The following is a 21327-nucleotide window of genomic DNA, read 5'->3' on the forward strand; positions in this document are numbered from 1 at the left end:
CATGTGACTTCTGGCTCTTCCCCAAAGTCAAAATGACCATGAAAGGAAAACATTTCAAATCGATTCAGGACATCGAGGCAGCCACGACAGCACAACTAAAGACACTCTCGGAAGATGACTTCAAGAACTGTTTCAGAAAGTGGCCAGAAGGATGGGATAAGTGTGTTGGAAGCGAGGGGGAACATTTTGAGGGGGGTTAATGGCAATGTGTCCTTTGCTGTAATAATTTTTTAAAATTTAAACATTCACTGTATTGTTTGATCACAACTCATACATTTAAACAAATCATGTTCATGACACCACCATGTCAAGAAATAATCAGGGGATTTTGCAACAGAAGAAACTGAGGGAAATGCGTTTCCCAATGAGTTTTCAAAGATCCCATGCTACATTAAGTCCCTGTCCTCTGGCACTGTGACAGGAATTGTACTGATGGCTATATTATTAGCAATGTCTAGCTCGATACAAGAAGTTATTTATGCACAATGTGAATCATTTATGCTATTGCCAGTGATAATTCTATTACCTGCCTTCCAACAAATCTATCAGCTCTAAGTAAGGCACTTAAAGCGCCCTGGGAACACAGTGGCAAGGTCACTTCTAGTTCATATGAAGGGGTGTACAGTGTTAACTCCTCCCTGAATCTGCCTTTACCATATTGCTTGTAAGACTTAGGGGTACTAAGCCACAATATTGCAATCCCACAAAGGCTCCAGCTTCAAGACTACAGACTTTTAAGGTGTCACAGAAGCAGCTACTGACCCGGGATGGGCTCAGTGTAAGGGCCTCCTGCAACGGCTCCTGAAAGGGCAGTAAGAGTCCTCAGATAGGGATGCAAGAAACTAGAGTGACGCTTACCCTCTAGAGAACAGCAGGACCACACAGTGGGGCCACAAGACACCGTTACAGCAGTGTTTAGTCACAGCAAATCTGGGATGGGAAACCTACAATTTCTAATCTTTGTCATCTTCACTAAAAGCACCCCATTTCCCTGTTCTCCCAATTGACAGTGTAAGAGGCTTGGAATCTGCTAGCAAGAACAGTAAACACCAGGATGCCTTGAGCACCCCGCTGCCTGGTGTGTGCCCTGGCACTTTAAGTTGGCATCCTTCTCCTTCTTGGGCAGCTCTATGCTGTGTACTTCTGGCAGCAGCTTCTCCCCAACACACTGTCATCAAAGAACTTGGGGCAGTTGAAACCCTGGACAAAAAGGCACCGAGAATAAAAGGTAGAGGCAAGAATGTTCAGAAAAAAAACTAGGTACATGAATGTGCTTATATGCATATATTTTTTTGGTAGTATTTCAAATATGTAGCCTTGAAGCTCTTTCTCTCTCTCTCTCTCTCTCTCTCTCTCTCTCTCTCTCTCTCTCTCTCTCTCTCACACACACACACACACACACACACACACACACACACACACACACACACACACACACAAGTCATAACAACAGGAAAGCAATGCATTCTAGTTCTGCTAGGGTCAACAAACCATGCAAAATAGGCTCTGGTTTTTCAAAAGTTTCTGTAAATCAGGACTACCTAATCAAGCATTACTAATTAAGGACAGTTGATTCCTTCTGTTTACACCCCCTGACTTAGGCCTTCAGTAGCTGGAGAGAGTGGCATTTCTCTCTACAATTCTCTTGCTTTCTCAGCTTAATTTGACTAAATGGTTCCCAATGGCGTATACTGGTTTGTTTCCCTAGAAGGACAGCTCTCTGTATAGTTTGTGGGTAACAGACTGGCAGATTACTATTTTATGTCGATGTACTATATACATTTTTGCATATATGCCTAGACACTTGCTAGTTTGACAACTAGAGGTTTGGCAGTTCACGTATATACCTCAAACAATTTCAGAACACTTGAGAGGTCTAACACGGCTTTTCTTTCTGGGGGTGGGGGAGTGTTTATCAATTTAATAGAACACTTTTACATTTAAAATAAATAACTGTTTTAGAAATACCGGGGTACTTTTTCCTTGGGAGAGGTGCAGGGAAGAGAGAGCTTGGAGGTAGCCTGAACCAGCCTGAGACCAGCATGCGGCAAGGGGAGCCCAGGGGGACCACCAAGGTGCAGAAGTTCATTAGAATACCTTTTAGTTGTTGTTGTAATTAGTTCTGGAAGACTAAAAAGGTTCCCTCTAGCTCAACTGTCAGTTTTTTTGTGAAAGGGTAAACTGAGTCCCCAGATGGGGGCTGACCAGCACAGAGTCACCCCTCAGGCACTGGGATGTGGCCCTTCCAGTGCCTGGTGGTCTCCACCATTATTACCTCAAACCAAAGGCCTGGAGCCTTGGTACCTTGGGGAGGGGGTTGGAAACATGACTCTTCTAAAGGCAGAAATTAGCTCATTCATTCTTTCAGCAAACATTTGAGTTTCTCTTACACAGCTGGCTTTTTCTAGAGTCTATAGCAACGAACAAAATATACAAAGATCCTGGTTCTCAGGTAGTTTATATATGAGTGGGCACCTATTTTGATAAAGAAGTTCCTCGGACATGCAACACACTTAACTTTAAATCAGTAAGTGACTTTCAGAAGATATTCTGTGCACAATTTTATGATCATGGCAGCTGAAGGCTAACACAAATATTTTCTCCAAACCTAGATCATGGTTTCAGGAACAAACAAAACCAGACGAGTCACAATAACCGAAAATGTTGCATACTCAGTAACACAGATCAGCAACTATGGAAGAACTAAAATTTGAGATTCCCGCAGCGGTGAGGGGGCAGGGTCAGCCCTTCTTCTCACAGATCACACACCCCTCAGGCAAAAATGCTTGTCCAAAATGGGACCAAAGAATCCTGAAGCAAGTCTTGTTTCTCCCTCCCTTATTTTCTGTATCATATTACAAAGCAAACAGAATATCTACAGGCCTCTCAAGGGAGAAATTTTTTTATTTTATTCTAGGAAAACAGAATGAATAACCACGGCTATCTAACTGAACAATATGTCATTTCTTTCTTTGTAGATAGAACCACATAGCCCTCTGATGAGCAGAGAAATCTATAAACTCATTTACAGAGAAGATAAACATTTATGAAAAAGAAATGATTACCCCTTAAAAAAAAAAAAAAAAAAACAGCATCCCAATGACTGAATCTGTCACATATGTAGGCATCCTTAACTGTGGCCAGGTAGGGGCACCTGATGACTTTCTTGGGCTCTGTGTACTTTGGCGCCTTCCTCCATAAAAAAATATTAAAAATTGTGTTTTATGACTGCATTGGTATAAAGAAAAATATACTCCAGGCTGGGCTCATTATTATATATTCACTATTGTTATATTCATTTTTCCCCCTGTTTTTAAAAGACATTAAAATTAAAACATTTTTGTGGTCACTAGAAGTATCACAGACCCTAGGCACTGTGCCTAATGGATAAGTCGCCTCTGAACCACAGACTCTTAATATTTAAGCTCCTCTGTATTCCAGTCATAAGTCAGGCAAAAAAATCCTCTGGGACTTTCTTGCCAGCAATGAAGATCTGCAGTAAGAAAACCATCATTTTACCAGTTAACCAAACACCAATGAACTCTGAACTTGAACACAGCAAAGTCATCTTTACTCCGTTAAAATACCATTTGTCTTTGTAATAAGTTGTAGTACTTCAAGAATAATGCAGTGTATCAAATATGTATGATTTCAATAAAGCATTATTAATTTGCTAAAGGCAACAAAATTCTAACTGATTGTTACACTTAATGCTTTTAATTTTCTTTTATATTACTGTTGGGTTAAAAAAAAAAAAAAAAGACCTGGTGTGAAATTGAAAATACAAACTTGTGAGTAAAAGTGATAATGCTATGCTTGCCGGACTGAGTTTCTTTATATATTCCTATCGTTCTAGAAAATATTTCATATGTAATTGAGCAATGTTAGTTCAACATTTCAGGTCTTGACAAATACTCATAGCTTATGATTTGGTCAAAGTATGATACATTAAAGTACTTAGGAAAGAAACAGAGTAAAATAATTGCCTAGATCTAAAAAAAGGCATATCTTCTTCCTTCCTCTGCCTTTTATCATTCACTGTGGCTTTTCAAATACCACCACCACAAAAGTGCATTGAAATTGCAAATCTTGAAGAAAAAGAAGTTTAAAAAGACAAGAAGCGCTTTTCTGGTCAATGAAAAGCATTTAAAATGTCACCTAAAAGACTGACTGACTCATTAACTAGAAAGCCAATTGCAAGAAATGACTCCATTGGGTCACATGATGGTTTACGCTTCTTTACTCCATTTTTATTCTTCATGTATGTATTTTGCAGTATGCATTTTCTTTCATATTTCATCCTGTGGTTAGAATATTTGTTATTCTGTCTTACAAAACAGTTAAAAGCAAGAAAAACTCTGCCTACAGTGTTCTTATATAAAAATTCCTAACAAACCTAAACTATGAATATATTAATCTTTTAACATGTTTCATGGCAAAAACAATGAAAACATCTCACTTTTATAGCTGAAGCTTTTCCAATGTCTTCACATGCAGACTCCTAACATCCGTCTTCACCTGTAGTAGAAACACAAAAAATAAGTTACTTTTTACTTAGATGTTACTGTTGCAAAATTATTTTAGGGGAACTGGATGAGAATCAGGGCTAATTTTAAATAGCAAATGAAGACTGGATGCAAAAAGGCCAGAATTTCCCCAGGAAAATGCCACATCTATGTTACTGGTCTATAATAGACCTATGCCATAACCATACCAATTTAATTAAAAATACAAAAAAACTTACAGGATGTGGTCTTAGAAAATTACTGATTATTTCTCCTTTCCTTGAAATATGCAGAAAAATCAAAAGAAACTTCAACTTCCAATAGCACTTAAAAACTAAGTTTCATGACTTGCTAGAAGCCAGGAAGAATTTCCTCAACCCAGAGGAGAGATGAAACCCTGAGGAGTGGGAAGAGAATGGACGCTTTCACTCAGTCTCAACCATACTACCTCTATCTCCAAAACACAAGTCCTCCACAGGATGGGAGCAACCTTCTGAGGACATGGCCCCTCTATCCCTGAGTTCCTCTCCATGGCTGTATCCCATAATTCCTCTCACTTTCCATCTCTGTAAATAGCTGGGGAAGGTGGGTGATGCTTACATTTGAGGTTGCTGTTTTTCTGGTCAATATTTGTTAAAAGAAAGAACCACAGACATTTTAATGTTTGCAGAGTTTTAAAGGAAAAACCAATGTGCCTAGAAGTTTATGAGCTGAGTCTCTTCATGAAGAAAAGTTACTTGAAAATATTCCAGTTGACTGAGGGATGAATCAAAAAGTTAAGAGTGAAAAACTGGTGACGTAGTAGTGCTGGTGGAGAGCATTAAAAGCAGGTAAAGAAGGAATAAGGTATGCTAATTATTCTTAAAATAGTCCAAATCAAGTGCAAACTTTCAAAAATTTTGAAAAAATATCTAATAAACTTTTATTATAATACTTAGTCCATCAAAGCCTGAAATTCTAGATCACGTTATCAAAAATAGGGAAATGAGTGGGGGTACACAGTAAAAGTGAACCAATTGCATTTTGTATATGAGGAGTAAGAAAATGCAGTTTCACTTGTGACACTAGTAACTTTTCTTTTTTAAACTGGAGAGAACAAAGAAATGAACTCAGGATTTAAACTCAGTTAAGTTCAAAAATAGTAACAAATATAGGAAAGGCAGAAATAAAAATAAAAGCAGGAATTTGTGATTTAGGTATCTAAAAAGCAGTAACTGTTTAATTACAGAATGAAACAACTCATAGACAGATTTCAGGCAATCTAGTCTTAAAATCAGACAAGAAAAAAGAATTGTTAGAGGCATATATTACAGACAAGGAAGAGATTAAAAAACTAAAAGAGTGCTATATAAAAATATCTTTGCAAATAAATTTGAACACCTTAATGGAAACAGTTTTCTAAGGTGGCATTTAATTATTAAAACTAAACCAAAACTATAAAAGCTGAAAAACTAACAAGTGTGGTTTACTTCAAGGATTAGATAATTCACAATCTATATAAAAAGCTTTCAGTATGTGGTACAAATGAGGCTCCCAATTTGTTCCACGAAGCTAGCACACCTGATCATCAAATCTGATAAGACACAAAGAGAAAAAAAACAAGTAAGAGGCTTGTTTGACTTACATAAGATAGAAGAATACTAAATAAAGTGCTCAGAAAACTCAATTTCTAGTATATTAAAAATAATGATACAATAATATAAAGTGGCCTTATTCTAGAAATATTCTATAAATAGATCTATTATGCTCTGACAATAATAGGTCACAGAGATCAACACATATTCATATTTGCCAAAGATGCCAAAATGGCATGTGATCAATTCAACATCGATATCTGATAACCTCTCAGTAACCTAGAAATAGAAAGATCATTTACCATGACTTTTAAAAAGATAAAACCAACAGACAACATTTTTATTAACAAGTCAGGAATAAAATAAAAGATGCTCACAATGCAATAGTGAGAGGAAAGGGACAAACTAAATTGCCACCATCAGCAGGTGACAAGGTTGAAGACCTAGAAAACTCAAGAGAAATATCTAAAAAATACTGTGTTGGAAATAGTGAAGAAGTCAGAAAATGATATGAGAAAATAATATGTAAAAAGCGATGTTTTTTTGTTCAGTGGCAGCAATGACCAGTTACAAACAAATGAAAATGGAGACAGTCTGAAAATAGATCATATTCAACACAATTATGCTTATAGTGAAAGATCTATATAGAAAACATTTAAAGCAATCTTTAGGATAATGCTTTCCTCATGAGAAATGATGGAAAGTACAAATGCAATTTTTAAAAAAGGGGATAAAAAACATCATCTAGCCAGGAAATTCAATATGAGGTAAACCAATGAATTTATATTTTTGGTCTGTAGAAGGTAAACTACCATTACCGGAACATAATAGCAAGAGAGTTTTTACAATCAGCGATGCTTATTTATAGGTGAATACTTGAGAACCTTGGAGGCTGTTCTATAAATTCAACATAGGATTTTTAGGAAAAAAAAAATTAAGGATATTTGATTATCCAGCCTTCAGTGCAAAATCCACTAATATGTTACACTCGACATTAAATACAAACAGAATTTTATGTAAAAAAAAAAAAAGAGAAAAGAAAGGAAACCACTTCATTACACTTTTGAAGGTTGGGGGAATGTAATAAATGGCCAATGATGTTATATTTGTGAAAAGAAATTGCTGATTGCACTTCACTGAATCATCGTAAAATAGGTCACGTTTTATTGCTTTTGGCCAGAGAACAATGCTAAACTTATAGTCTGGAGTACGTGCAAGGTGATGTTTAAAGTAAGTTATATAGACAAAACACAAGTAATGTGAGTTTGAGGATAAAAATAAATAGAATGTCAGGGTTGGTTTTGTAAAAAGGGTACATAAGACCAATACGTCACCATGTCCTTTTAGCTACAGTGTCTAAAATAAGCTTATCTTTAATTTTAGACAATAGAGTGCAAAGAGAGACTAAAAGCTTTGTGTCCCTGACATTAAATACAGGATCAATTCTAGTTATTACAGAATGCATATTAATGAAAATTACCCACGAAAGGGACCCACTTTGCTTTTTACATATAGGACAAAATAAAAGGCCTATTAGCTTTGAAGGAACAGCAGACCCAGGGACTAGGCAAAACAGCTTTTAATGGTCTGAATTAGGTGTTGTTTAGACAAAGAATGATTTAAAAGTCACGTCTGATAAAAACATCTCTACTTACAATAATAACTGTGCAAAAATCCAAATGATAAATATTTCTCCTAAAATGTAAATTATTTGAAATGCAGGAGTTCCGCCCCCCCCCCCCCACCCCATTGTTCATAAGCGCGAAATGTGTTATTTTTATTTCCTGGGTAAAACACTTGGACTTCATAGAAGAAACCAGGTGAGGGTAGAAATCCACATCAGGGACCACCAGAAATCATAGACCAGTGTAGACTGTAATGTAGTAAGTGTAACTACTGCCAAAAAAGGACAAATTTCCCAATGTTTCTCCCATAGGTATCTAAAAGTAGTCTTTAAATCAGTAACAGAGATGGTCAAGTAGGCAAAAATAAAGTGAGTATTTTTGAGGGGATACATAATTTGATCATGTAAATCCCAGAGGAATCTCTGTGTTTGGACACGAATCGTGCTTCTGCCCCACACCTGCCACCCTGCAGTGTCACTTCACATCTGTCCATTCTGATCAGAGAATGCTAGGTAACTTGTGACTCTAGGTCCACTGCAACATAAAAATCACTTGCGCTTCTACCTGTCTTTCTTTGGAGCTGCCTCATTTCCTTCCTAGACCACAAATAAGCAAGCAAAAACAGCTAGCGTAATACAGACCTCCTTAAACTGACTGCTGAAAGCGGGCAGAACAATACCTGTTATTTTAGAAGCCCAACCAACCGTCCATCTACCCTCCTTCTGGCAACTATACCAGCCTTTCCCTCCTTTTCCCTACTCCCAGCCCATGTGCTCTGAATGACAGGAGGCTAAGCCATTCATCATGTTTCACCCCGATTACTGTGATTGGTTCATGGATAGGCACATGGCTCAAGTCACCAATCAGGGCCAAGGAGACCTAATTTAGGGTATTTTGTTAAAATTACTAGGGAAACTGACCTTTTCTTGCTCCCACTAGACACTACCAAGAGAGGATTTAGAGGCAAGAGCTGCTGCAACCATCCTGCATCTATGTGGGGCTTGAAAATGAGCTAGTATAGGGGAATCTACTCTAATAAATTGTGTGCTTTTGAACTATAAAGTGGACTTATACATACTCCACTGTGACTTGCTTTCTCCCACTCACTATTTTGTGAGATTCCTCCATGTTGCTTTGCTAACTATGTAGAGCTCTTGTTTGCACTGATGGACAGTATTTCACTGTGTTTCATTGGATACTTTGTGGTTTATTTATACACTCTACTGTTGAATATTTGAGTGTTTCCATTTTTCTCCCCTATTACAACTGAAGTTGTACATAACCCCTGATTTGATGTTTCTACCTTGTATTTACCTGAATTGGAACTGCTGGGTTATTTATCATACACATGTTGAACTTTACTGGGTAATGTCAATTTTTTTTCCAAGAGTAATTACACCAATTTACACTCCGCGAACAGTATATGAAAGTTAATTTTGCTCCATATTGTGGCCAACCTGATACTATAAAATTTCAATTATAGCCATTGTGATGGATAAGAAATGGTATTTTTGTGGTTTAAATTTGAATTTTCCTAATTACTAATGAGGTTGAGCATATTTTCTTATGTGTGTGCTCATTCATATTTCCTTCCCTATGAAAAACTTGCTCATGCATTTTGCCTAGTTTTCTATTGAATTATCTTTTTCTTATGAATTTGTTGGAGCTCTTTATATATTCTCCAGTATATCAATCCATATGTCTGTTATGGATTATGGTTTATCTTCAGTCTCTCTCACCACAAACAGAAGTTCTTAAATATGTTGTTATAGGTGTCTCTTTATGATGTAATGATTTTTGTGTCTTGTTTAACAAATTCTTTCCCTACCCCAAGGACTTGAAGATATTCTTCCACATTTGTTTTAAAGGCTTTATAATTGTGTATTTCACACGTAAGACCTTGACACATTTGAAATTGATTACTATGTATGCTGTGAAGTAGGGATCCATTTTCATTTTTCCCATAATCTGTGAGCCTGCTATCCTTTATCAATATTCTTTCCACCGATTTGTAATTCAGCTCTGTCACATATCAAGTTTCTATAAAAATGTGGGCCTATTTCAGAACTAGTGTTTTACTGGTCTAATTGCTTATCCCTAGTCCCAAAATCACACTGTCCAAATTCCTATGGCTTTATAACAATACATAGAGTATCTCTTAATCCTTCTACCTGTTTCTTCTTTAGGACTTTTTTTGTGTGTGGCTATTTCTGGATCTGTGTTTTGCATAAACTTTAGAATTAACCTAAGATTCACCAAAAACATGTTGGGATTACATTGGATCTATATTTGGGAGAATTAACATCTGTACAATAATGAAATTATCTATGAATATTTTATCTCCCCTCCATTTATTTGGGTCTTTTAAAATTATGTTTCAATACAGTTAAACTTATTCAATTTTCTATGTAAAGTTCTCACAGATCTTTCATTAGATATATTTCTAGGAACCTTATTTTTGTTAGTGGAGAAGATACCTTTTTAAAAAGCATCCTGATTCTTCTAGAAAGGCTATTAACTTTTTAAAAAGTTGTATTTGGAAATATAAAGAAAAGTTGCAAAAATAAGAATATAAAGAATACTTTTTTTTCCTAGTTCTTTCTTGTCAAAAGTTTATTGATTGCATTAGTTTTTTTCATAGAATCAAGTTTTGGTTCTGGGATGCTACATGTACACATAATTGTTCAGATATAAACAAGAAAATCCATCAGCTACAGAATTCACAATAGAAACTGGTTGACCAAGGTAGGAGATGGAGAGAACTTAAATTAGCCAACATTTCAGAATAAGATTGTCAAACAATCACATGAATTATTCATTCATGCAGGTGATTACTTAAATATCTCAGACTCGGTTTTTATTTATTAATTCAACAAGTATTTAGGATCTCTTATGTACAGACACGCATTTCTATTCTCATAGAGATCTCCAAAGACAGACATAATCTATAGATTTTCTTGCAAACTGAAGTCAATTTCTATTTCTAATTTGATATCTCTAATTGACCATTTCTTGTTTCAAAAGAAATCCAACGTGTCTCAATCACTTAAAAACAAACAAACAAACAAACAAACAAACAAAAAACCTTAGAATTTGGAAGCGGAGACCATGGAAAAGCAGTACAAAATTTTCAACAGTTAGTATTCATTGCTTTCCTAACCAGTAAAAATATTAGTTTTACCCATAATTTGGGTAAAATACTAGTTTTACCCATTAAATTGCATAGTGAATGCCTGATATGTGCCAGGCATGGGGTACAAAGTAAGTAAATCATGGTGTCTCTGAGGAATGCGTCTCATATTACAAAATGAATGTGTTCTTGGAAAAACTGCATGCATTGGCAATTTTTAATAAGTTGAATTGTTTTCAGTGGCATTTTAAAAGAAATATTAGGAAAAGTTTGTCAAAATGAAGGCTCTACCCACTCAATCCTGATGTTATATCGGATTTGCATATCTCTTCAGGCATTGCATGCTGCACAAAAATAAAATTTATGAATGAGTTGAGTTTTTAAGACAAGCTCAGTTTTTAGTTTATATCAATTCCTGGGTTCCACAGGATCACTCACCAATACAGGTTTAATTGATTTATACATTAAGATATATACTGGATGCTTCCCAAATCTGGGCTATATTTCATGGTAAATGGGCTGTGAGTTTTTTAAAAAGAACACCCAAAGCAGAACACAAAACCTCTGCACACCAGATTTTGATGGCCCAGACCTTAAATTTTGCCATTCTCTGTTAATTTTTTTAAAGAGACGAACAATTGGCATGTAATTGCTTGACAAAGTATTGTTAATTCTAATAGTTAATCAGAGATTAGGGGTTCCAGTCGGCGACCCCTTCTTTATATTCTTTTGTATGTCCCTCTCTTTCCATCCTTAAAAAAAAAATAAAAGCGGACCTCTTAATAAGAAAAGCTGGTCAAAAAGAATGGAATTCCAACACCATATTTATTTTTTCATGCTAGAGGAGATACTGGGCAAAAAACGTGAAGTAGTGAATGTCTCTTGAATGAATGACATTCATTCAAGCGCTGTTAAAGGCACTCGAATTACAAAGAAAAATACTAAGTCTCTGCCCAAGATGGCACTGAAGGAAGGTTTACCAGTGAACAGATTGGATGGTAGCTAGATTGCAAACGCTATAATACAGTTAACAACACTTTCCTATCCCTTTCCTATCACTCAAGCAAGCTGAGCTAATCCCAAAATGCCTGGAATGCATACAACATCAGAGCACCAAGGCTGTACCAGGCACAGGTGTTGTGGAGCCAGCAGTGATGAGGATAGAGACAGTCTTTCCCCTTAGGGAACCTGCAGCCAATGAGGTGGTGGGGGAGGGCGTGTCACAGACTTAGTGAGCAACAAGGCCCAGGGGCAGCTTTGGTGATACGGCATGCCCTGGAGCATAAAAAGAATACAATTCTAATATGAAAATTTGGGGCTCAGTAATATACCAATGGAGGAATATTATGGGTAAGGCAAAACTTTCCAAAGATCCTCAAGTCCAGATGCACATTTGTTAAATTGAATTATACCAGAGGTCCAAATCTCAAAATAGAAGATATAGTGCCACTGTCACAATCACCTATCTTATCACCAGATAAATAATGAGATGAAAGGTGACTATGAAAGGTAAAGTTTTAGCAGATTCTGTGCTTAATAAAATGGAGGAAGCCACAGAAATGGATGAACATTTCTAAGCAGAAAAATGTTATAAGCAACACCTTTTATAAATTAGAGTCCAGGAGCTTCTTTCAACCTAGATTAATACCTTTAAGCAATTCAGATGTGTTAGGAAGCATAAAAAGTGAACAATACTAATTAGTAAAGTGAAACTCCCTAAAATGAAGAGAATTCAGATGACTGTGGTTTTTAAAGTTGGAACATCTCAGATGTAAAATAGATTCATGATTGCCTGCTTATTTAATGGTAAAGTACAGATTTTTTATTTTTTTTATTAAGCCAGGCTTCTATAAAAACACTACCTTTATTCAGGCAACATATGGAAAAAACTGTTACATCACTTTAGAATGTTATATTTAGAAAGGTAATTTCCTTTCACTGAAGGCCTTTTTTTAAAATGAAAACTTTCCACATCAGTCAAGAAAAACAGGCTTTGACATATCAGTTTTTAAAAAATGAACTACCAACTACATCACAGAGTTTTTACTTAACATCCATCTTGAGGATATTTCAATGACCTTTCAGGTTCAGGGGAAAAAAAGGAAATATGAACATGGCAGGCAGACTTCCAATAAAACATTTTACAGTTCTTACCAAACAGTGATTTATTCATCTACACGTTCCTCACCATTATAGCAACTAGTACTTCCTGGTTTTGCTAATGTGGTCTGTTTTTACTTCTCAAAACGGGGGAAATGCTAAAATTGAATGATGTAGCCCATGAGGAAAATAGGAAGGTGATAACCAACATATGCAAAGAAACCTTGTCATTTTAAATCTGTACTTGAGAAAATGATTTTTCTTTTTATTAAATGTGTCATTAGAACATGTAGTATGTGCTTACACATTTATTTTTCTGATTTAAAAGGTTCAAACTTAACATGAATGTCATTTAAAAAATAGTTCAGGGAGTCTGAACTTAACAGAACATCTTTCATCTTTTCTACATAATGTTTGGTTTTCTTCAGAGAAAAATGCCTAGAATTTTCTTCAGTCTATCTTGCAAGTTTAGATTATCTTACATATGGTTTATTTATTTAATAATTTATTTTATTTAGAATAAGTATATGTGGTTTCTAGTTTCTAATACCACGAGCAGATTAATATTTCTTCAGACTCTGTTTCTGTGCATATTTAGCCCAGACACTTGAGTATAAAACCTAGAACAAAGGGCAGGACTTTGTAGTACACAGATATAGCAGAGAAAACATATTGCACAAATTTCTCTATGAAACTGAAATACGGTATCTATGAAAAAACTGAAATGTAGTACCTACTGCTATAAAATTAGTTAGAATTGCACTCTTCGATCTAAATGTTCAGCAAGAACAGATATTTGTTTAGCATCCATTTCCCCCATTAGACCACAGGAGGCCCCATTTTTTTGTGCATGACAGCATGCCCAATGCTTAGCACATGGTGCTTGCTTACAAAGAATTATTACATGAATAATTGAGTGAAATGTGCTTACTAGATAGGTATTTCAGGCAGGGTTATAACTGGGAAGAGTCCAGATGATATACAGAGGGTGCCAAGAAAGTGTATACACATTCTAAGAAAGGAAAACTATATTAAAATTGTAATACTCAATATATACTGATAGCAAAAGATGAATACAAGTCACGTTTGACTTCTGCAATTACAAGAGGTGCTCAAAGTGGTTACCATCAGTGTCCAGACACTCCTGATTACGGCGAACTACTGCTTGAGCAACGTTGACCAAAGTGTCCCCTTGTATACATTTTTTTGGCACCCCCAATGTAAATGTTGACAGGACAGATCTTTTACAGAAGAAGGGGTTGAAAATACGGGAACAGAGAATATCATGAAAAAATATCCCTGAAAACAGAGGAAGAACTTGGACCCAGAGTCCAGGACCAGGCATTAAATAAGGTCAGGACACTTTCGCTGTTATGACAAGAGGCAGGCAGGCGACAGTTATTAGATTTGATGGCAGGCAGTGACCAGTGTGTTCTTGGGTGATTTCTATTTTATCTGGGAGGTAATTGACAATATTGCCTTCTGAATGTGATGGGCAAGAATGTGTAGTTGGAAAGATCAGGGAAGATTAGAACTAAGTCATCTGGAAGAGAAGTGTATGAGCTGACGAGAGAAAAACAGTAAGTCTGTCAATAGCACACTGTGTGTCATCAACCACCAGGTGATAGGTCTTTAGGTGGGATGTTGGCCTGGGTGCTTAGCAGAGAGCAAGTAGGATAGGACGTAGCATCATAAGAAAGCCTTGGCTTTGGAACCAGGCGACTTGGGTCCAAGGCCAAGCTCTGCTAGTACTGAGTTGTCTAATTTGGAGGATCAGTTCATTTCTTTAGGCCTTAGGTGTTGCCATTTGTCAAATGACAGGGTGGCATAAGAACCTGCAAGGTCCCTCTAGCTCTGCAAGGGCCAAGTCTTTCTAAAATAACCAATAAATTAGTCTAATAGCAGCAAAATTCATACAGAATAAAAATGTAGAATTGGACAGAAACCATTTTTATTGCCTTAGTCCATAACTTCATTACTTTCTATAACACGGATTACACGACGACCTCCCCTCTGGTCTGCCTGAAATCCTACTTCTATCCTGTCATCTATAGGACAAACATGACCATGTGATTTCTTTGCTTCAATCCTACAAAGGGTCCCCGCATTGCTGTCTGAATGAACCCAGACTCCTCAGCCCAGCCTAGGAAATATTTTGTCATCAATTCCTACCTCACTCACTGCTTCGCCGAAATACTAACTGCAAAATTGTTCTTCAAAAAAAGAGAAAGAGAGGATTTTTCTCTATGAAAGCATGAATAAAACAAGCATTTTTCTAATCCTCTAAACATACCTATCACAGAGATTTGGGCCAAGGACTTCTCGGCAGCAATGGTGAGAACTTTGTGGCTGAGTTAAAATATACTAAAGTGAATTCCTTTTCACTTCTCAAGGGGAGTACAATATAAGTTAAAGCCTTCTCAAAAGAAATGGGCTTTCCAGAGGAAGTGAAGAAAGAATATAAATAACATTACCCCATTCATTAAAAGAATGGTATTCAATGATGTTTACACAAGTGGTTCTCACTCTTTAAACTTAAGTCTAAATATATTTTAAAAGCTGTATGTAAAGTAGTAATTTACTGAAGCCAAACCACAAAGAAATTTTAGGAATGCACCAGGTTATATAATTCCATTCCCTGCTACATAAAGAGAATTTTAATAGTTTCTCTTTCGATCATCTATTGACTAATTGTTACTTAGAAGAATTATGGAACGTAAAATAATTTGAAAAATTAAGTTTCAGTCCAATAAAGTTTCTAGGTAAGAGGCAGAAATGTAGCCCCTAACTGATCAGGCATTGTTACAAAAGAGGTACCTGGAAGGAGCAGCCTCCCCCTGGTGACTAAAACTCCCCATTTTCTTGCCCTCTTGAAAACCTTATTTGCCTTCATTTTAGGAATCATACTCTAGCTGTGGTGACCCTCAGCGATAGAGAGGGAGGGGCAATGACAAGAAAGGTTCAAACAGGGGTCAATGAATGTTAACAGAAAGGGGAGACGGCTTCTGGCTGAGGAAGGGTCCCAGAACCTTCTGTATAAATGGGGTGGAGGGAGGGCAATATGAATAGTCTTCAGGAAAAAGTTGGGAGATGGAAGGAAAGACATTCGGAAATAGTGGGAGATCAATGGAAAAGTAGAAAAGCATAAATGGTTCAAGGACACTTAGTTGAAGGTGACATATTTGGAGCTGGGGTGTTGGTGGAATACAGTAATGCTACCCTCTATCTAAAAATTAACAAATTTAAAAAGTATTTGAGGCTAGAAAAGAAAAATTCTCAGCAATTCAAGAAGATCATCTGTTAAGATCAACATTGTCAAGAATAATGCTTTCTTAAGGGCTGGAAAGTATTCACAGATATTCACACTCCTTTCATGGAAAAAAGAAAAAGAATGGGAAAGTTCTCAGATTATTCAACAAACAGAGGCCAAAACAGAAAACTCAATGGACTATACAGAATTTACCTAGCTAAAAAATTTTTCAGTAGGCTGAAAAATTTCAGCCAAGAAAATCTCCAGGACATACAGGAAAGAAACAAAGAGAAGGAAAATATGAAAGACATGGAGACTTGATTCTAAATGATCCCAAATCCATACTGGAATTTGAGCTGAATAGTGAGTGAATATTAGCGGGGAGGAAATACTCTGAGCTAGAGAAGACTTCAGATCATAAAGGCCAAAAAAAGGATTTATGAAAAAGAGATTTTAGTGAAAAATTAGAATGAAGGATAAAGCAAAAATTCCTAAAAGCTTCAAGGAGGTAGAGAGAGATAGACAAACACACAGTTACACACACACAAACACACACACACACACACACACACACACACTCAGCTAAGTGATGAGAATCAGTCTAGCACCAGACTTACTGGCTACACTAGATTGTAGGTATCAGAGGAGCAATGCCTTCAAAGTTGAGGAACTATCATTTTGAATCTAGACTGAAATTATCAATCAAGTATGAAGGTAAAGTCAGGCACTTTCAAACATGCAGTAACAGAGCTCACCATCCATGCATATTATATGTAAAAAGTTACTGAAGGGTACTAATGTACCAAATGAAAACAGGAATCTAAGGAAGAGAACAACATGGAATGCAAAAAACTGTAGAAGCCACAGATAACGCAAAAGTAGAGGAGTGTCTATAGGAAAATGAAACCACTGGAAAAAATCTCCTTAAAGCAGCAAAATTCAGAGATCCACGACGGACCTTCTTTCTCTGTGGATCTTATATCACATGGTTGCACAGTGAAAAATATTTGCATACTGGCTTTCGATTTTTAGAAACAATCCGTAGATAAAACAGGCATTCACAGTTATGCTGTAACAATAAGTATAATAAGTGTTAAACCACGATACCATAAAAAAACATATTCTACCACATTGGGAAGTTATAAGTATAGCCAGTCAAGGGGGTTCCCGGACGTGGGACTTTCAGTGCTAAAACTGGGAAAGTCCTGGGTAAACCAGGACTAGTTTGTCACCTTAGTGACAAAGGAGGAGAGCTGAATGAAGGATGCTAATATCCTTATTTCTGCAGAGTACAGGTTCTATAGATGCTTTAGGGAAGAAACAAGCTGGCGACAGTCAACAGTGATACCAACTGTTAGCAGGGGCTGCACTTGAGGAATGAGGTTTTTATGTTTGATTTCATCCCCTTCCGAATGATCTAGATTTTGTAAAACAATACATCCACTTAGAGAAAAATAAGTCAACTCTTATTCATTAGGCATCTAACTTCTAAGAAAGAAAATGTTTCAAAACGAGAAATACCAAAGGCTCCAAACATGGCACACTAACCAAAAATGATTAAACAAGAAATTTATATCTAAACTCTGATTTGAAAGCAAAAGTATAAACAAAATCAAGGACAGGAAGGTCTGTTCCCTTGTCCAGGGGCAGTGTCAGTACTCTTGTGAAGAATGGATGGTCACAGGCAAGGACAGGAGGAAGTTCTCAGTGACCCAAACAACAGGACCAACTGAGCCAAATTAATCACGTAACAGGCCATTAGATGCTACGCTGGGTACACCAGTGTCCCTGGTCGGTCCACGTCCACGCTGCTCAGACATGCTGCTCCCTCTCTGTGTGACTATTTATATATAGTATATGTTATATAATGTATAATTAATATAATATCTAATACATGATACATAATATATTATATATTACACTAACTTTTTAAAAAGCAGTGAATCACATACCATGATCCCACTGTTTAATGACAAAATTGTTACTCATATAAAAACTCAAAATAGGGCTTATTATCATGAGCATTAACACTTTGTAGTTTGTCTAATGACTGACCCTAAAGAGGGATTCATATCTATAGATAATTTTTTTTTTTTTTTTGGCTTTAAAGAGAGCCCAAATCTTAGGTATGCTGATCCACAATTATTTGCACAGGAAACCATTAGCTTATCTACAAATGATAACACAACCATGAAAGATAGTAGTTTCATTCCCTTCAACTTAGGAATGCCCTCTGTTAACACCCAACATAAATGACATTATTTTAAACTTAAAATAGAAAAAGCCCATAGTCCTGTCTTCTGTAAATCTCTAACTACCAAGCATGCAACCAAAATCCATTTTGAGTGTTGTACAGTGCATGGAACTAAGGGCATTTGATGGATGTCTGCCAAGTCAGGGCACATCTAATAAGGTTTTTTTTGTTTTTTTTGTTTTTTTAAGTTTCAGGTGTACAAAGCAATGTGATAGACATTTACACTCCTTAAAAAGTGATAAACCCCTCCCCCAATATACTACCCCTCTGACACTGTACATAGCTGTTACAATACCATTGACTATATTCCCTATGTTGTACTTTATATCCTGTGACTATTATATATATATATATATACATGTACATGTATATATATAATTATAATTGACATTCAATATTATTTTAGTTCAGCTTCAGGTGTATAGCACGGTGGTCAGGCATCTACACAGTCTATGACGTGATCCCCCTGATAAGTCCAGTGCCCACCTGGCAGCCTACATGATCTTTCCAACATTATTGACTATATTCCCCATCCTGCACTTCACATCCCTGTGACTATCTTGTGACCACCAATTTGTACTTTCTAATCCCTTTACCTTCTCCCCCAGCCTCACCCCCTCCCATCTAGCAACCATCAGTTTTTTTTTCTCTCTCTCTCTCAGGTTTTCTTATTTTATGATACACTTGACATTTTAAAAACATACCTGAAATCAGGATGTAGCTTCCAATTAACATGCACATTTAACGCGGCTAAATTTACTTTTGCTGCCATATAAAGCTGTTAAACCAATTGTGTATCTTAAAATTCCCAAGCCTAGAAACCGAGAAAAGCCAAATATGTCACATCCATAACTCACTGGAAATGGATATGATGATGACTAACATGTTTGAACCCATGGAAGGAATTTTTTTAAAAATGTAGCTCCAGATAAGTTGAGCGACTAGGCCTACAAGTGAAGACAACTGAGATTAGAAACGTTAAAAATGACAAAATTAGACCTAAACAGACACGTTTCCCAATTCTTTCAGAACTACTCCTTACATATAGTTGATCCACAAAGAAAAAATACAACAGAACTATGATTCCTCTAAAATGTCCATCCATGGCTTTTATATTTTTATTTTAATTACAAGACTTCTGAAATTCTCATTCAATTATTTCAGGGCATTAAAACATTTCAATGTCATTTATAAAAAGTGAAATTTGCAGTACATAAGTCTCCACAACTCCCCAAAACGAAATTTTTAAAAAGCGGTAAAAGCTGCCATTTACTTACTCTCCAGGAGACTAATTGAAATGTACTGGAATAAATGTAATTAAAGAAAATAAAATAGTTGTGTGAGATTCAAAGTATTCTGTTATAAGCCCTTAAGTGGTAGGAACTGTATCTGCCTACATTTTCATTTCCTTTGATTCACAGTGACAGCTCTATTGAATATCTGAATTAAACAGGATTGAGAACTAATTATTTTTCCAGGGGAAGTCACTCAACTATTTTAAAAACTTGGATTTTTTTTTTTTTTTTTTTTTTTTTTTTAATTTCTGCATCTAGAAAAAAATTCTCCGAATTCTTCTTGGAAGGATAGCATCCTATAAATTCCTACCCACCCTACCCTGAAGTCAGTTACAAACCACAGAACTTGTAATTCTCAGGCAAAGATGCTGGTACTTGAATAATCCAAAAGCACAGAATTGATGATATATCTCCAAGCATTCACTGTATTCTTCACAAAATAAAGATTTATTGTTCAATTGTTCCATTACTTCATTACTTTAATGGGTTTTCCCCTAAAATTAGGTTTAGAGTCTAGAACTAAATGTTAAAATTTTCCATACATCTAAATTTAAGCCATTTGATCTAGTGATGGAGAAATTGATTTATTCTTTCAGTTAAAATACTTAAAATGTTTATTTCTATTTTTATTAAAAAAAAAAAAAAAAAAGCTTTATCCCACAGCTAAGTTTTAGGCCTCTATACATTTTGCAGGTTTGCCTTGAATGTGGTTCAATTACGGAAGTTGACAAAGCTACAGATAACTTACTTGAGGGCATATTATGGGCCTTTTGAGCTTCCCATCCTTTTTCTCTCCAATTGCTATTTAAAATTTCATCAAATCCATCAAGTTTACCTAGACTACCCTAGGCCACACATTTTCCTATACTATAAAATCATGTTTCTACTTATTATTCTCTACCACTCATGTGGCCATTTGATCATACACTTCGTTTTATTTTAAAAGGCATCTAGATTAGTTGATCTTTTCTCCTAAATGAAACTAAAAACCAGTCTGATGGTCAGACAATCTCTCCCATGCCTCCTAGTTACTTATGGCACTCAATACAGAAGTGGGACCCCACATAGGGACCAGCGCATAGTAGGTCCTCATATATCATTGAATGGGTGAGTACATGCCGTAGCCATCATATGCATTCAGCAGTCCTCTATTCTCAGAAGGAAGAAATAACTAGATCTGGTTTTTAATATTGTGCTGGACATTGAGAATTCTCCCAGCCACATCTACCCAAGTAAAATGTGATGCCATCAGAAATTCCCAAGGACATCATGTATAGATTTCTTTCATTACCACCTTAAACTTGAATTTGCATTTTGTTGTTGTTGGAAGTTTAGGCTGCTTCTTATTTTATCTCACAAAAACTTAAAATTAACAATACAGGAATATCATTTAAAAATGAGGAAACATGTATTTATGGTATATGTTATGGATACATATTATAATAAAAAGTGACAGTCCCCCCTTTCCAACCCTGACTACCTCCACCCTCTCGTACTCCTGAACCCTCCTCCCTCTCCTAGTGGCTACCCCCTAACCACTCTCTTAACAATACCCTTTACTCTCTTCCATTCTTGAACTTTGCAGCTGCCCAGG

At 36.2% G+C, this 21327-nt stretch overlaps 1 protein-coding gene across 1 annotated transcript in view; it reads right to left on the minus strand.

Moving 5' to 3' along the window:
* Positions 1–21327, minus strand: part of PLEKHG1 (pleckstrin homology and RhoGEF domain containing G1) — a 211962-nt gene that overhangs the window by 149924 nt on the left and 40711 nt on the right. Inside the window, exon 2 of the mRNA XM_019735456.3 lies at positions 4460–4518. The gene's annotated coding sequence lies outside the window, so the exon portion shown is untranslated. The remainder of the gene's footprint in view (positions 1–4459; positions 4519–21327) is intronic.

Source organism: Rhinolophus sinicus, chromosome 2 (genome assembly GCF_057876585.1).
Source record: "Rhinolophus sinicus isolate RSI-liver-muscle chromosome 2, RSI-T2T, whole genome shotgun sequence".
NCBI classification, from domain to species: domain Eukaryota; kingdom Metazoa; phylum Chordata; class Mammalia; order Chiroptera; family Rhinolophidae; genus Rhinolophus; species Rhinolophus sinicus.